General features: G+C 40.3%; 1 long non-coding RNA gene across 2 annotated transcripts; it reads right to left on the reverse strand.

Moving 5' to 3' along the window:
- Window positions 1-100: 100 nt before the first annotated feature.
- Window positions 101-2,552, reverse strand: LOC120697810. Of its 2 annotated transcripts, none has more exons than XR_005684597.1 (3): window positions 2,365-2,552; window positions 1,050-1,123; window positions 101-435 (listed from the first exon to the last, which is right to left on the reverse strand). It is a non-coding gene; the product is annotated as an uncharacterized LOC120697810 (long non-coding RNA). The 2 variants fall into 2 exon arrangements; XR_005684596.1 differs by having other exon boundaries at window positions 101-445.
- Window positions 2,553-12,015: the final 9,463 nt, after the last annotated feature.

The raw sequence follows: 12,015 nt of genomic DNA on the forward strand, positions 1-12,015 counted from the left end.
GCGGAATCAATCCAGGAGGCTCCAATTTTGTTGTTCGGTTAGCCAGGGATCAATCCAGGGCTGCTGACAACATCTACACTTATCCAAGTATTCACATACATGTTCACATTGCTGCTGACTTTTGAACTAGCCTGAATTTCACATGCTTGTTCATTACATAAACATGCAAACATATTTGAATCTTCACCGTATACTCTCAAATAAGCTGAAAATAAATACCCAGGTGCGAGTCTTTACATAAGAGACCTATTGAGTCAGATTTAAAAGATTGTCCAAGCAACCAATAAACAAAACTGACAAGGCTCATTCTCAAAATCCAATAGGTAGGTAACTTATGATGATGCGGGATAAAATAGCATGATAAATCCACTTATACTCAGACCATGGTTTTGTCCTATGCCTTTCTAGCAGCTTGAGTATTGACCTTGGAGCCTCCTGCAACAAACTAACATGTAGAGTTCAGGACATGCTTATTCAACAAAATAAGCTATGTAACAATCAATTACATTGTTTTCATGTTCTTGATACTAGCAAGCTATCTATGACTAACTGTACATGAGCACCTCCCGATCTCTATAGCAAATAAATATCCCTATCAATTATACCTTGTCCACTCACTTCTATACATGAGCACAGCAAGCTAGCACCTCCCTATACCACTCTGCAGCTGGGCAAATTTCTCTCTTTCTCTGCAGCTGAAGACTAGCTAGATTTTGTTGCACATCAACTGTACAGATCATAAATGGTGATGGCTCAGTGGCACACTAGGCAAAGGCATTTTGCAGTGATGCATCATTGACTAAACAGCTAGAATCAATTAGAGGGAGCTACACAGATTAACCCCATCTATGCCAGGAAAGGAATGTAAGCAAACTGTACAATCTAGCTTCAATGCAAGTCCATACCATGAATATATCAATCAGGAAAAGCTATGAATTACTTTATTCAATTATTACATGATAACTCATTATTAATATTTGACTGACATAATCTTAATCAATTATTACAACTCATGGAGAAAAAAACTAATGTCCACTAATCTGTAGTACCTTTCGGAGTCAAAAATCGGGTCCCAGGATGGAGGTGGCTCGTCTTCACCAATTCTAGGAACTGTTGGTACAATCTGAATAAAAGCACAAAGTAACTAGAAATTAGGAAATGAGATGGTATACAAGTATAAAAGCACAAATAATTTAGGCAGCCAGTAAATTTTAGGAACTTTACTTGAAATCTTGTACAGGTATACAAGCATAATGCCGTGAAAAAATCTTGTACAAGGATTGACTACTCGAGATTTGACTAACTAGTGGCTCACAAGCATATAGGAGATAGCATCTTATCAATAACAGAGTAAAATCACAAGCCTGCCATGGATTATATCATATCCATGTCTGACGTGGATTAAAAAAGAGTGATATACTATATCTGAAATATGCTCATTCAAGTGTAACACATACACAACCAAGAACATGTGTAATACTGTTACTGAAATGGGTACAGTTCATCTACAAAGATTCTTAAAAACCAATAAGGATTGTTGGGAATTGTTCAGGTCTGAAGGTTGAAAAAACCACTGTTTGACTTAATCCAAGATGCTGAATATAAACATGTATCGACCAAGCCACTTAAGATGCATCCATTTAACTTAACAAGAACAAGTATATTTTCAGGGGTTTCTGAGTCGGTCAAACTAAATAAATTTGCCAAAAAAAATACCAAATAAGTTGTGCTTGAATATACATCTTAAGCACATTGCAGATTAACTTAAGTAGGTGTTTAGAACAGCATATTTTACACCTTGCGAATTAAAGAAACTTGAGGTGCCTTGCGAATTGTTCCATGACAATATTTGTAAAATGCATATTCCTCAATAGCGAATAGAATTGTTGTTATGATTATCCAAATTGGAATATTTGAATCAAAATGTACTACTAACCTTCGTACATAACCTCAATAAAAAATGACATTTTTGTAGGGGAAGCGTTTCAAAATTCGGCAGCAATGATGGTGGTGGTGGCGGCAGATACCATGGATACCGGACCCTAGAGCAAGAACTAAATCGAGAGCAGATCGACCATGAGAACGAAAGCCAAGAATACCCAACCGGATCGAGTCAACGGCAATGGTTCCTCCTCCGAGCTGCAAGCCAGCGCACTCTCCCATAGGGGGACCTCTCCTACAACCTGACGACCAATAAGCCCACCACCCATGGCCTCACCGCACACTCACTCCTGGGACACCTCCTGGCGTTCCTCAAGAACCGCACACACACACACACACACCCCGCAGCGCCGGCAAGAACCCTAGCAAGAACCATAACGCAGGGGAGAGAATAGGGCAAGGAAGAGGAGAGTGATCCGTAACCGGCGAGAAGGCGGCGGAGAGCGTAGCCGTCGACGTCGCTGTGGCCTCGCGCCGCCGCCTTGGCGCCTCGCGCGCTATCGCTGCTGCCTCGCCTCGCGCGCCGCCGCCTCCAGGTCTCGCGTCGAAGCCTCGCCTCGCCTGGTTTCATTCCGGGAGGGAGGAGGTCTGGCTTTGTTCCGGGCCGTGGAGATGGGAGTGGAGGCCGATCCGGCCCAGTTTTGATTCCAGGCTGGCCAACCGAACAGTGACTCCGGGCCAAACCTGACTTCATTCCGGGCCGTCCCAATCCGTCCGGATTGGGCCTCATTCCGGGCCGTTCCATCTCGATGTACCTCTTCAAGTTGCACTGGAGTCTTGAACTCTTAGTACTCTTCATTTTTTTTCTCCTTTTTTCTATTGTAGTCAGTCTTATCTATTTCTCAGTCACATCTTTGTCGGCTTGAGTTTCTTGCTCACTCAATTTTCTTTGCACCTTATTTATATCTGCAGTTTCAGTTTCTTCCTCTCTTGAGTTTCTTTGCTCTTTAAGCAGCACAACATCATCATCTTGTTGTTGAGTATCATCTTCCAATTCTGATAGCAGCTTTAGGGGTGCCTCATCTTCCATTGAATCAAGGGTGCTGCAGTTGTATTTTCCCTCAGCAAAATAGCCTACGTAAGAACAAGGAAACAATACACAATTTGAAATAACAACACACAACATAGAAGATTAGAACTCCTTAATTTGGACAGCAAGATCAAAACTTACTGTCATATAGCTCACCAAGTTCATCATAGAATGGAAAGCTGGTCTTGTTATTTTGAAACTTTTTTATCTTTGGAAATGACTGCACATGCAAAGGATAGTCACAGATTATTGTAAGGCGTCAAACAAATCACAAATCACATGCAAAGCAAGATATTGATCACAAAACAGCTTACTATTTCCAAGTTGGCCCACATAGTCGAAGATCCCTCGACCATACAGCGGTTTTCATTCCAAGTGGACCCACTCTACTCTCTGGCCGCTTTCAACATCTTGTAATCACTCTTGAGTTCTAGCCATTATCTCCTCTGCAACCACTGTCTTTGTACTCGTGAAGGATTTCAACGAGTGAACTGTAAGTTATTACCTTATGCTAATAAAGTAGGATCCAAGTTAATGTCTCTACAGTTGCATCTTTTCTTAACGTAATCTACTGTTCCAGTTAAAAATGATCAAATCATGCCTTATCACTGCGGTAGATCAATTTTGACAACTATGTTAGCAAGGCATCATCGTCAGAAATCTGCAACTTCACAAAAATATCCAAATCAAATTAAGCATTGATAAATGACAGCCAACAGAGAATTAATCAAGAATACAAAATTGTACAAGCTCAGGTTTCAATTCATGCATATTACACTAGTTCCATAATATGTATCACTAACACACAAATTCTCAAACTGGATTCTCCATTATTAACCTCACACTGAATCGACACTAGTTATCTTTCAAGAATAATCTCACATTAACGAAATAAGAAACAACACGACAGTTCACACCATTGCAATTGTCATACCAAACGTGCATATCGCGAGTGATCAGTGGAGACACCAAATGGGAGATGAGATGTTTGAGGCCCATGCCGGGAACAAGGGCCGAACAGCATCAAGCAGTACTGAGCAGAGCCCATTTTCTCTACAGTAGTAGTTCTAACCCATGAACTCAGTACACCCATATCATAAAGGTCCATCCAAACTGGTCATCATGAAAGTACATGCCTTGTTGACAGCCGGGGAAGTCAATCAGCTCGAACAATATGGAGCAACCGCGCCCGACGAAGATCATCTGTTTGTCTAGTGCCAATAGTTTGTTCCAGCAGTAATTAGGTTGACCGGACTCGATAATCTGGAATGTTGGAAATTGAGGTGGCCTTCATACCCACTGAGCTGAAGATCTACACCTATGACACAACAACTCGCTCTAGAGTCGGTCAGCCTCTAACATTTCTAGTTACTTGGTGTATTAGGTCCTTTTGACGGTAGAGTCGTCTTTTCACTTCCGGGTGGCAGAGCCTACCAATCGATGAAATTGTCTTCCGGGTGGCAGAGCCAACCTACGATAAAGCTCAGATCTTTTATAATCCCAGATGACAGAGCCAACATTCGATGGATCACAAATATACACTAAGTAATTATATGGCTTAACTAGGAGACTAAAACTTATAGGAACAAAATGTTATTGCAACACACTAATACTGCACAAGAGCATACAACACTCTCTTCTTTTAGTGCCTAGCCTAGAACACACCCTTCTCTCCTAGCATTGCCACATCTCTTCTAAAATGCTCGTGGATGGATGCCATGGAAAGAGAGGGGGGTCTCTATTTATAGGGTAGGGGGACATGATATTGAGACAAATGTCCCCTTCTAGAGAATTTATAAACATTCTAACATTTTTAAATTTATTTATCATTAATTTTAGAGTGCTCTATAGAAAATATATTATTCATGCATAGTGAAGAATAATCGGAAGTTTGCCTTGCAGTCTTCTCAACATTGACCTTCATCATTTTTTGGAAAAGGAAAACTTCATTGATTTCAAGAAGTTACATCAAGGTGATACAATGACTTGAAATTTTTCCAACCTATGCCAATCGGCACACAGCCTAAATGAGTTTGAAATACAAACGGACAAACTAATGACTGCCAATCCTAAGACTAGACCGCCATCCATGTGCCCGGTCAAAAAAATTCTTGGACACCCTCTCCAAGAACCGAGATGCCGCCACAAGCACCTCCTGAGAAATAGGTTGTCGAAAGATAGCCCATGTACGAAGCCAGTGTGTAGTCGAGTATATTACCTACAAAAAAAAGAGTGTTTGTTCTAAAAAATGACAGCATTTCTACAGAGCCAAACAAACCAACACAAGGCTAGCGCTCCTACAAGGACTAGAGATTTGTAGTATTTTGGTATTCCATTGAGCCAGCTTTCAAACATATTTGAGATAATGCGTGGTTTGGAGAGGCCCCATGCTGCGTACATCGTAGCCCAAGCCATCCATGCAAACCGTCAGTCAAAAAATAGATATTGTATTCTTTCATTTTCATGATAAAGAAAATATTGTTGATTGTCTTGACAGTTTTGTTTCGTAAGATTATCCTTTGTGAGAATTACATCTCGTTTAAGGTACCAAAGAAAAATTTTAATTTTGAGAGATTTTCATGTTCCAAAGACCTTTATTTGCATTTGGAACATTCTATTTGATTAGACCCTGATAATGTGATTTCACTGAAAAAACACCTATCGAGTCTAGGTTCCACCTAAATTCATCATCTTCTTGAGTAAGAGCAACCATTGCAAGACATGAAGTCAGATTGTTCCGCATCACTAACTTGTTGCCTATTAGATCTCTACGCCATGTTAAATTGGGATTTGGTGTACTAAGCACCTCACCCACTGTATCCTGTTTTTCCCTAACTATGTTATAAAGTTGAGGGTATTGATTTCGTAGAGTTCTATTGCTAGGCCAGGTATCCTCCCAAAATCTCACTTGTGATATGTGGAATGTTCCAAATTTAAGAAACTCCCTATTGACTTTCATTAGACTTGCCCAGAAATGAGAATCTCATCTCCTCCACTAGACTTGCACCAGGGGCTTAGTCCCTAGATATTTGTTGCGTAGAATTTGCTGCCATGTACCATCTGTTGTGATCAGTCGGTACAGCCATTTACTAAGCAAGGCAATGTTTTCAAGTTCTAAGTTTTGTATCCCTAGTCCCCCTTGTTCTTTTAGCTGACACAGGATATCCCATTTCGCTAGCCGATATTTCCTTTTGTGTTCATCACTTTGCCAGAAAAAGCATGATCAAAAGTAGTACAACTTTTTACGGACCCCTTTTGAAATTTCAAAGAAAGACATCATATACATAGGTAAGCTACTAAGAACGGATGAGAGTTAAACGGCCTCCAGTGGAAAGATTTTTGCCTTTCCAGCTATTGAGACGGTTTTCAAACCGCTCCTGCACTTTCAACCAATCCTTATTTGACAACCGCCGATAGTGAATCGGGATACCCAAATATCGAATTGGGAAAGCACCTGGATTGCATCCAAACAGCTCCATGTACTGATTTTCACAGTCTTTTGCTTCACCAAAACAGAAAATTTCACTCTTGTGAAAGTTTTTTTTCAACCCTGAAAACTGTTCAAAAGGATAAAGAATTAACTTCATGTTGTGAGCCTGTTCCAGGTTATGATTGTATTAGGACAGAATTTTGTAGAGACAAAATGTATGGTGAATTCTCATTTTCTCATTGATCTCAAGTTTCCCATATATAGGGAGATTACAAGAGTGTGTAACTCCTAGCCATAAGTACATCAGTTTCATCTTTCTAATGGCAGAAATAAAAATCATTAATACCATAAACATGGCTGTTACAATGGCTTTGAAACCATGACTGCATTTGATGAGATCAAATAACTTGGTTTTGTAACACTCCCCCTTTTGATCGAATCCTTGAGACCTACAAGTTCTTTTTAATTCCTTAGAAAAACCCTGTGGGAAAAAAACATAGGAATAATATGTATGATTATTACTCTGTCATAAACCTGCAAGGTTTAAGGAGTAATATATATATATGCCTTGATTTTATCTCTAGAAAAACCCCTGTGGGGAAAACATGAGATAAGGCATATGCTTATATTCAACATTGTCTCGTTAAAAACTTTGTATGAGAAAACTTGATAGTAAAACTCATCAAAGAAAAGAGTGCAATGTGAAGCGTTTAACTGGGTCCATCATTCAGAGAGTCTCCCCCTGAAACTTGCAAGTCTCTAAGCCGTCTCATACCAATTCCCTTGATATATTTCTCGAATAAGGAAGTAGGTAGGGACTTGGTAAAGAGATCTGCCAGATTATCACAAGACTTTGTTTGTAAGATGTGTATCTCTCCAGTTTGCTGAAGCTCATGGGGGTAAAATAATTTAGGAGCAATATGTTTGGTGATATTGCTTTTGATGTAACCCTTTTGCATCTGTGTAATACAAGCGGCATTATCTTCATAGATAATGGTAGGTGATTCTGCGGAATCAATACCACAAGATTTCTCAATGTGGTTTATCATTCTGCGGAGCCACACGCATTCACGTGATGCCTCAAAGAGTGCAATAATCTCAGAATGATTTGTAGAGGTAGCCACTAAGGTTTGTTTAGATGAATTCCATGATAAAGCAGTTCCTCCGTGAAGAAACACAAAACCTGTCTGTGATCTGACATTGTGGGGATCAGACAAATAGCCAGCATCAGCGTATCCAACTAAGCTAGGATCATTGGTTTTCTGAAAGAATAAGCCAAGATCCTTAGTACCATTCAGGTATCTAAGGATTTGTTTTGCTCCGGTCCAATGACGCTTAGTCGGGGCAGCACTATGTCTTGCTAACAGATTCACTGCAAATGCAATGTCAGGCCTGGTACTATTTGCAAGGTACATTAGTGCTCCGATGAGACTGAGATAAGGATATTCTGATCCTAATATCTCTTCTCCTTCCTCCCGTGGTCGGAAAATATCCTTTTCCTTATCGAGAGATCGAACAACCATGGGAGTTTTATTTGGATATGCTTTGTCCATATTGAATTTCTCCAATAGTTTCTGGACATAGACAGATTGGTGCACTAAAATTCCTGAGTGAAGGTGCTCGATTTGCAAACCTAAGCAAAATTTGGTTTTACCCAAATCCTTCATCTCAAATTCCGTCTTAAGATGTTTGCGGGCTTCATCAATATCTTGTGTGTTGCCAATGATATTCAAATCATCTACATACACTGATATAATGCAAAATCCTGTGGAGGATCTTTTTATGAAGACACACGGGCAATCATCATTATTGGAGTAACCCTTTTGCAAAAGGTACTCACTCAGTCGGTAGTACCACATCCTTCCCGACTGCTTAAGACCATAGAGTGATCTTTTGAGCTTTACACAATACATATTGCGATTTGCGCTTTTATTCGGTATTGGGATCCCATCGGGGACCTTCATATATATATATATCCGAATCTAGTGACCCATATAAATATGCTGTCACGACATCCATCAACTGCATAGATAGACGTTTTTGAGTTGCCAGCGAAATCAAATATCGGAATGTAATTCCACTCATAACTGGAGAATATGTTTCATTGAAATCAATGACGGGTCTCTACGTGAACCCTTGTGCTACAAGCCTCGCCTTGTATCTCACAACCTCATTGTTCTCGTTCCGCTTCCGGACGAAAACCCATTTAAAACCCACAGGGAAGGTTTTTGGAGGTGTAGGTATCACTGATGAGAATACCTCTTTTTTATTGAGCGAGGCTAACTCTGCTTCAATTGCTTCCTTTCATTTGTTCCAGTCCGAGCGTTTCTTACACTCTACCATGGATTTTGGATCTGGATCGTTTTGGATGGTTTCTGCAATTGATGAGGCAAAGTATATGTCGACAATTGTAGTCTTACGATCGAATGATTCTCCAGAATCAACATAGTTTGTGGAAATTTCATGTACCCCATTTGACGGTTCGATATTTCCCAATACGACAGTGTCAGGGCATTCCAATGTCCCATCATCAGAAATTGAGTGCACTGTTGATGTTGGAGGTGGATTGGGTAAGTCCACTTGGTGTCTCTCAACTTGAGGTTGAGTTTCATTTATGTCAGAGGATTGTTTCCTCTGTTTCCTCGTGCGCTTGCGAGGGTTTGCCGTACTTCTCCCACTCCCTTTTGAGATAGGGAGTTGAATAGTTTTATTTGGTACCTCTACTCTTTCCGGCACATTCCTTGCAGGCATGAATGATTTTGTGACACCTTTACTCACAGTAAATGAGTCTGGCAAATTATTTGCAGCATTCTGCAAATTAATGATTCTTTGAACTTGTAGTTCAGATTCTGTGGTACGAGGATCCTCTTTTAGGGTGTCAAAGGCATCCCAATTTATTTCAGGGTATTTAGTGTGGTACTTGAATTCTCCCCCTAATGCCGAAAAATGTTCTTCATTGAAGATACAATCAGCGTACCGGGCTGTGAGCAAATCCCCTGTAAGGGGCTCCAGGTATTTAATGATCGACGGAGATAAATACCCCACGTAGATCCCCATTTTCCTGTGAGGGCCCATTGATGTACGCTTTGGTGGTGAGATCGGTACGTATACAGCGCAACCGAATTTCCGCAGATGGGAAATACTAGGAGGATCACCACGAACCAATTGCAGCGGGGAAGTTGTATGGTATGCAGTTGGGCGCAATTGTATTAAGTCACTAGCGTGTAAAACTGCGTGACCCCAACATGAGGTTGGTAAGTTACTACTTTGCAATAATGGTCTGGCAATGAGCTTTATTCTCTTGATAAGAGCTTCAGCTAAACCATTCTGAGTGTGGACATATGGTACAGAATGTTGAACTTCAATTCCTAAAGCCATACAATAATCATTGAAGGCCTTGGAAGAAAATTCTGCAGCATTGTCCAATCTGATTGATTTTATCTGGTGTTCAGATTGACTTGCTTTAAGTCTGATGACTTGTGCAATTAATTTTGCAAAAGCATGGTTCCGTGTCGATAATAGACACACATGAGACCATCGTGTGGATGCATCTATTAGAACCATAAAGTGCCTGAATGGTCCAGACAAAGGTTGAATGGGGCCACAAATATCTCCTTGAATGCGTTCAAGAAACTTTAGTGGTTCAGCCTGTATTTTGAGATGTGAGGGTCTCAAAATTAATTTTCCAGTTGCACATGAGGTGCACACAAAATCTGAGGATTTGGGGAATTTTCTGTCGCTCATACCATGTCCATTAGAATTACTCATGATTTTTCTCATCATCCCGATGCCAGGATGGCCAAGGCTTTCATGCCAAGTTTTGAATGTATCAACATTCTGAAAAATCACTTTGTATGCAAAATGTGGTACGGGTTTGATGTATGTGTAGTACAATCTAGACGGGAGAGAAGGCACTTTTCAAGTGTTTGTTTGCCATATCCAGTATTTTTTGTGAAGAGGAGAAACTCCTCATTGCGTTCTTCATATGTTTCCACATGAATTTCATTTTTTTGGATATCTCTATAACTTAGTAGGGTACGTGTTGAATCGGGATACAGTAATGCCTCCTCGATATGAATTTGAGTACCCACTGGAAGTATGAAAGTGGCCTTGCCGGAGCCAACGATCATAGCATCGCGTCCAGCGATGGTCAAAACTTGTCCTTCTCTCTTGGTGAGAGTTTGGAAAAATTTGACTTCCCTAAGTATAGTGTTAGTGGTACAACTGTCCACTAGGCACATTTCTTCTTCCATTGGATTGACTCCCGTAACAATCTATATAATGCAGAATTTAAATTCATAAGAATAAATACAAAATATAGAAAGTACATACAAATATAATAAATACAAAATATTTATTGCATAAGAAAAAAAATTAATATAGCATTTATTACAATGAGAAAGTAGCAACATCATGTCTTTTATTACAAGAATACTTCTGCAAATTTAAATATGAAGGTATGGAGCCTATTTGAAGTCTCCAAAGATGTCATTGGTGGAGAAATCCACGAGCATGTCGTCGATGTCCAGAGAGCCTTCATCAGTTGGCGGAGTCTTGGTGTTGCTTGGTCCCACTCCTTGAGGGATGGGTTCCATAGCTTTAGTCTCCAGCACTTGAGAAACGAAGTGTGCTTCCGGCTTCTGGGTGTTTTGTGTACGACCCATGGACTTCATGTATAGTTCAACAAGATGCTTAGGGGTCCTGCATTTCTTAGTAACATGATTATAGCAGCCACACCTATAGAAGGCGGTCTTGTTGCTATTATCAGTTTTTGGCTTAGAAATGCCTTTCCCCTTTTTGACGTTAACACGTGGCTTTCTGGCTCTCTTTTGTTTGCCCTTTGATGAGGAATTTCCAGATTGTTGGTTCCTGTTGGAACCAGTATTCTTCACATTTGCATGAACTTCAGGAAGTGGTGCAGTACCCAAAGGGCGCTGATTTGAGTTCCATACAATGAGCTCATGATTCTTTTCTACCTGTTTCAATGTCTGTATGAGTGAAGAATATACTGTGAAATTCTTCTCACGGTACTGTTGAGTTAGAATCCTTTCTGAAGGGAGCATTGTGGACAAAGTCTTTTCAATTTTATCCGCTTCAGAAGGTTCTTTCTCACAAAACCGGAGTTTAGAGCAAATCTTATGAACAGCGTGGTTGAACTCGTCTATAGATTTGAAATCCTGTAGACGTAAGTGGTTCCACTCCTGCGTTGCCTCGGGGAGGATAATTGCTTTGTGCTGTTCATAGCGATTTTTGAGAGCTGTCCATAAGGCACGTGGATCCTCTTCATACATGTATTCCATTTTCAGATCCTGATGGATATGATTCCTCATAACCTTTAAGGCAGAGTAATTGGACATGCTTGAGGGGGTAACAGTCCCAGCAGCTTTTTCGTCTATACATCTGTATAGTCCAAGGGTCGACAGACTGACTTTGAGATCCATCGCCCATGAAGGGAAATTGGAACCATCAAGAGCGAGAATTTCAAACTCTTTGGTTGCCATATCACCTACATTGTGAAAAGCCAAACATTTTGAGAAATTATGGCATACTTATTCAATTTTGTGAATTCAGAATGAACTCGAACAATGAATAAAATTTCCGTCATATTTGGTAG

This window comes from Panicum virgatum, chromosome 3K, assembly GCF_016808335.1.
Source record: "Panicum virgatum strain AP13 chromosome 3K, P.virgatum_v5, whole genome shotgun sequence".
NCBI lineage: Eukaryota > Viridiplantae > Streptophyta > Magnoliopsida > Poales > Poaceae > Panicum > Panicum virgatum.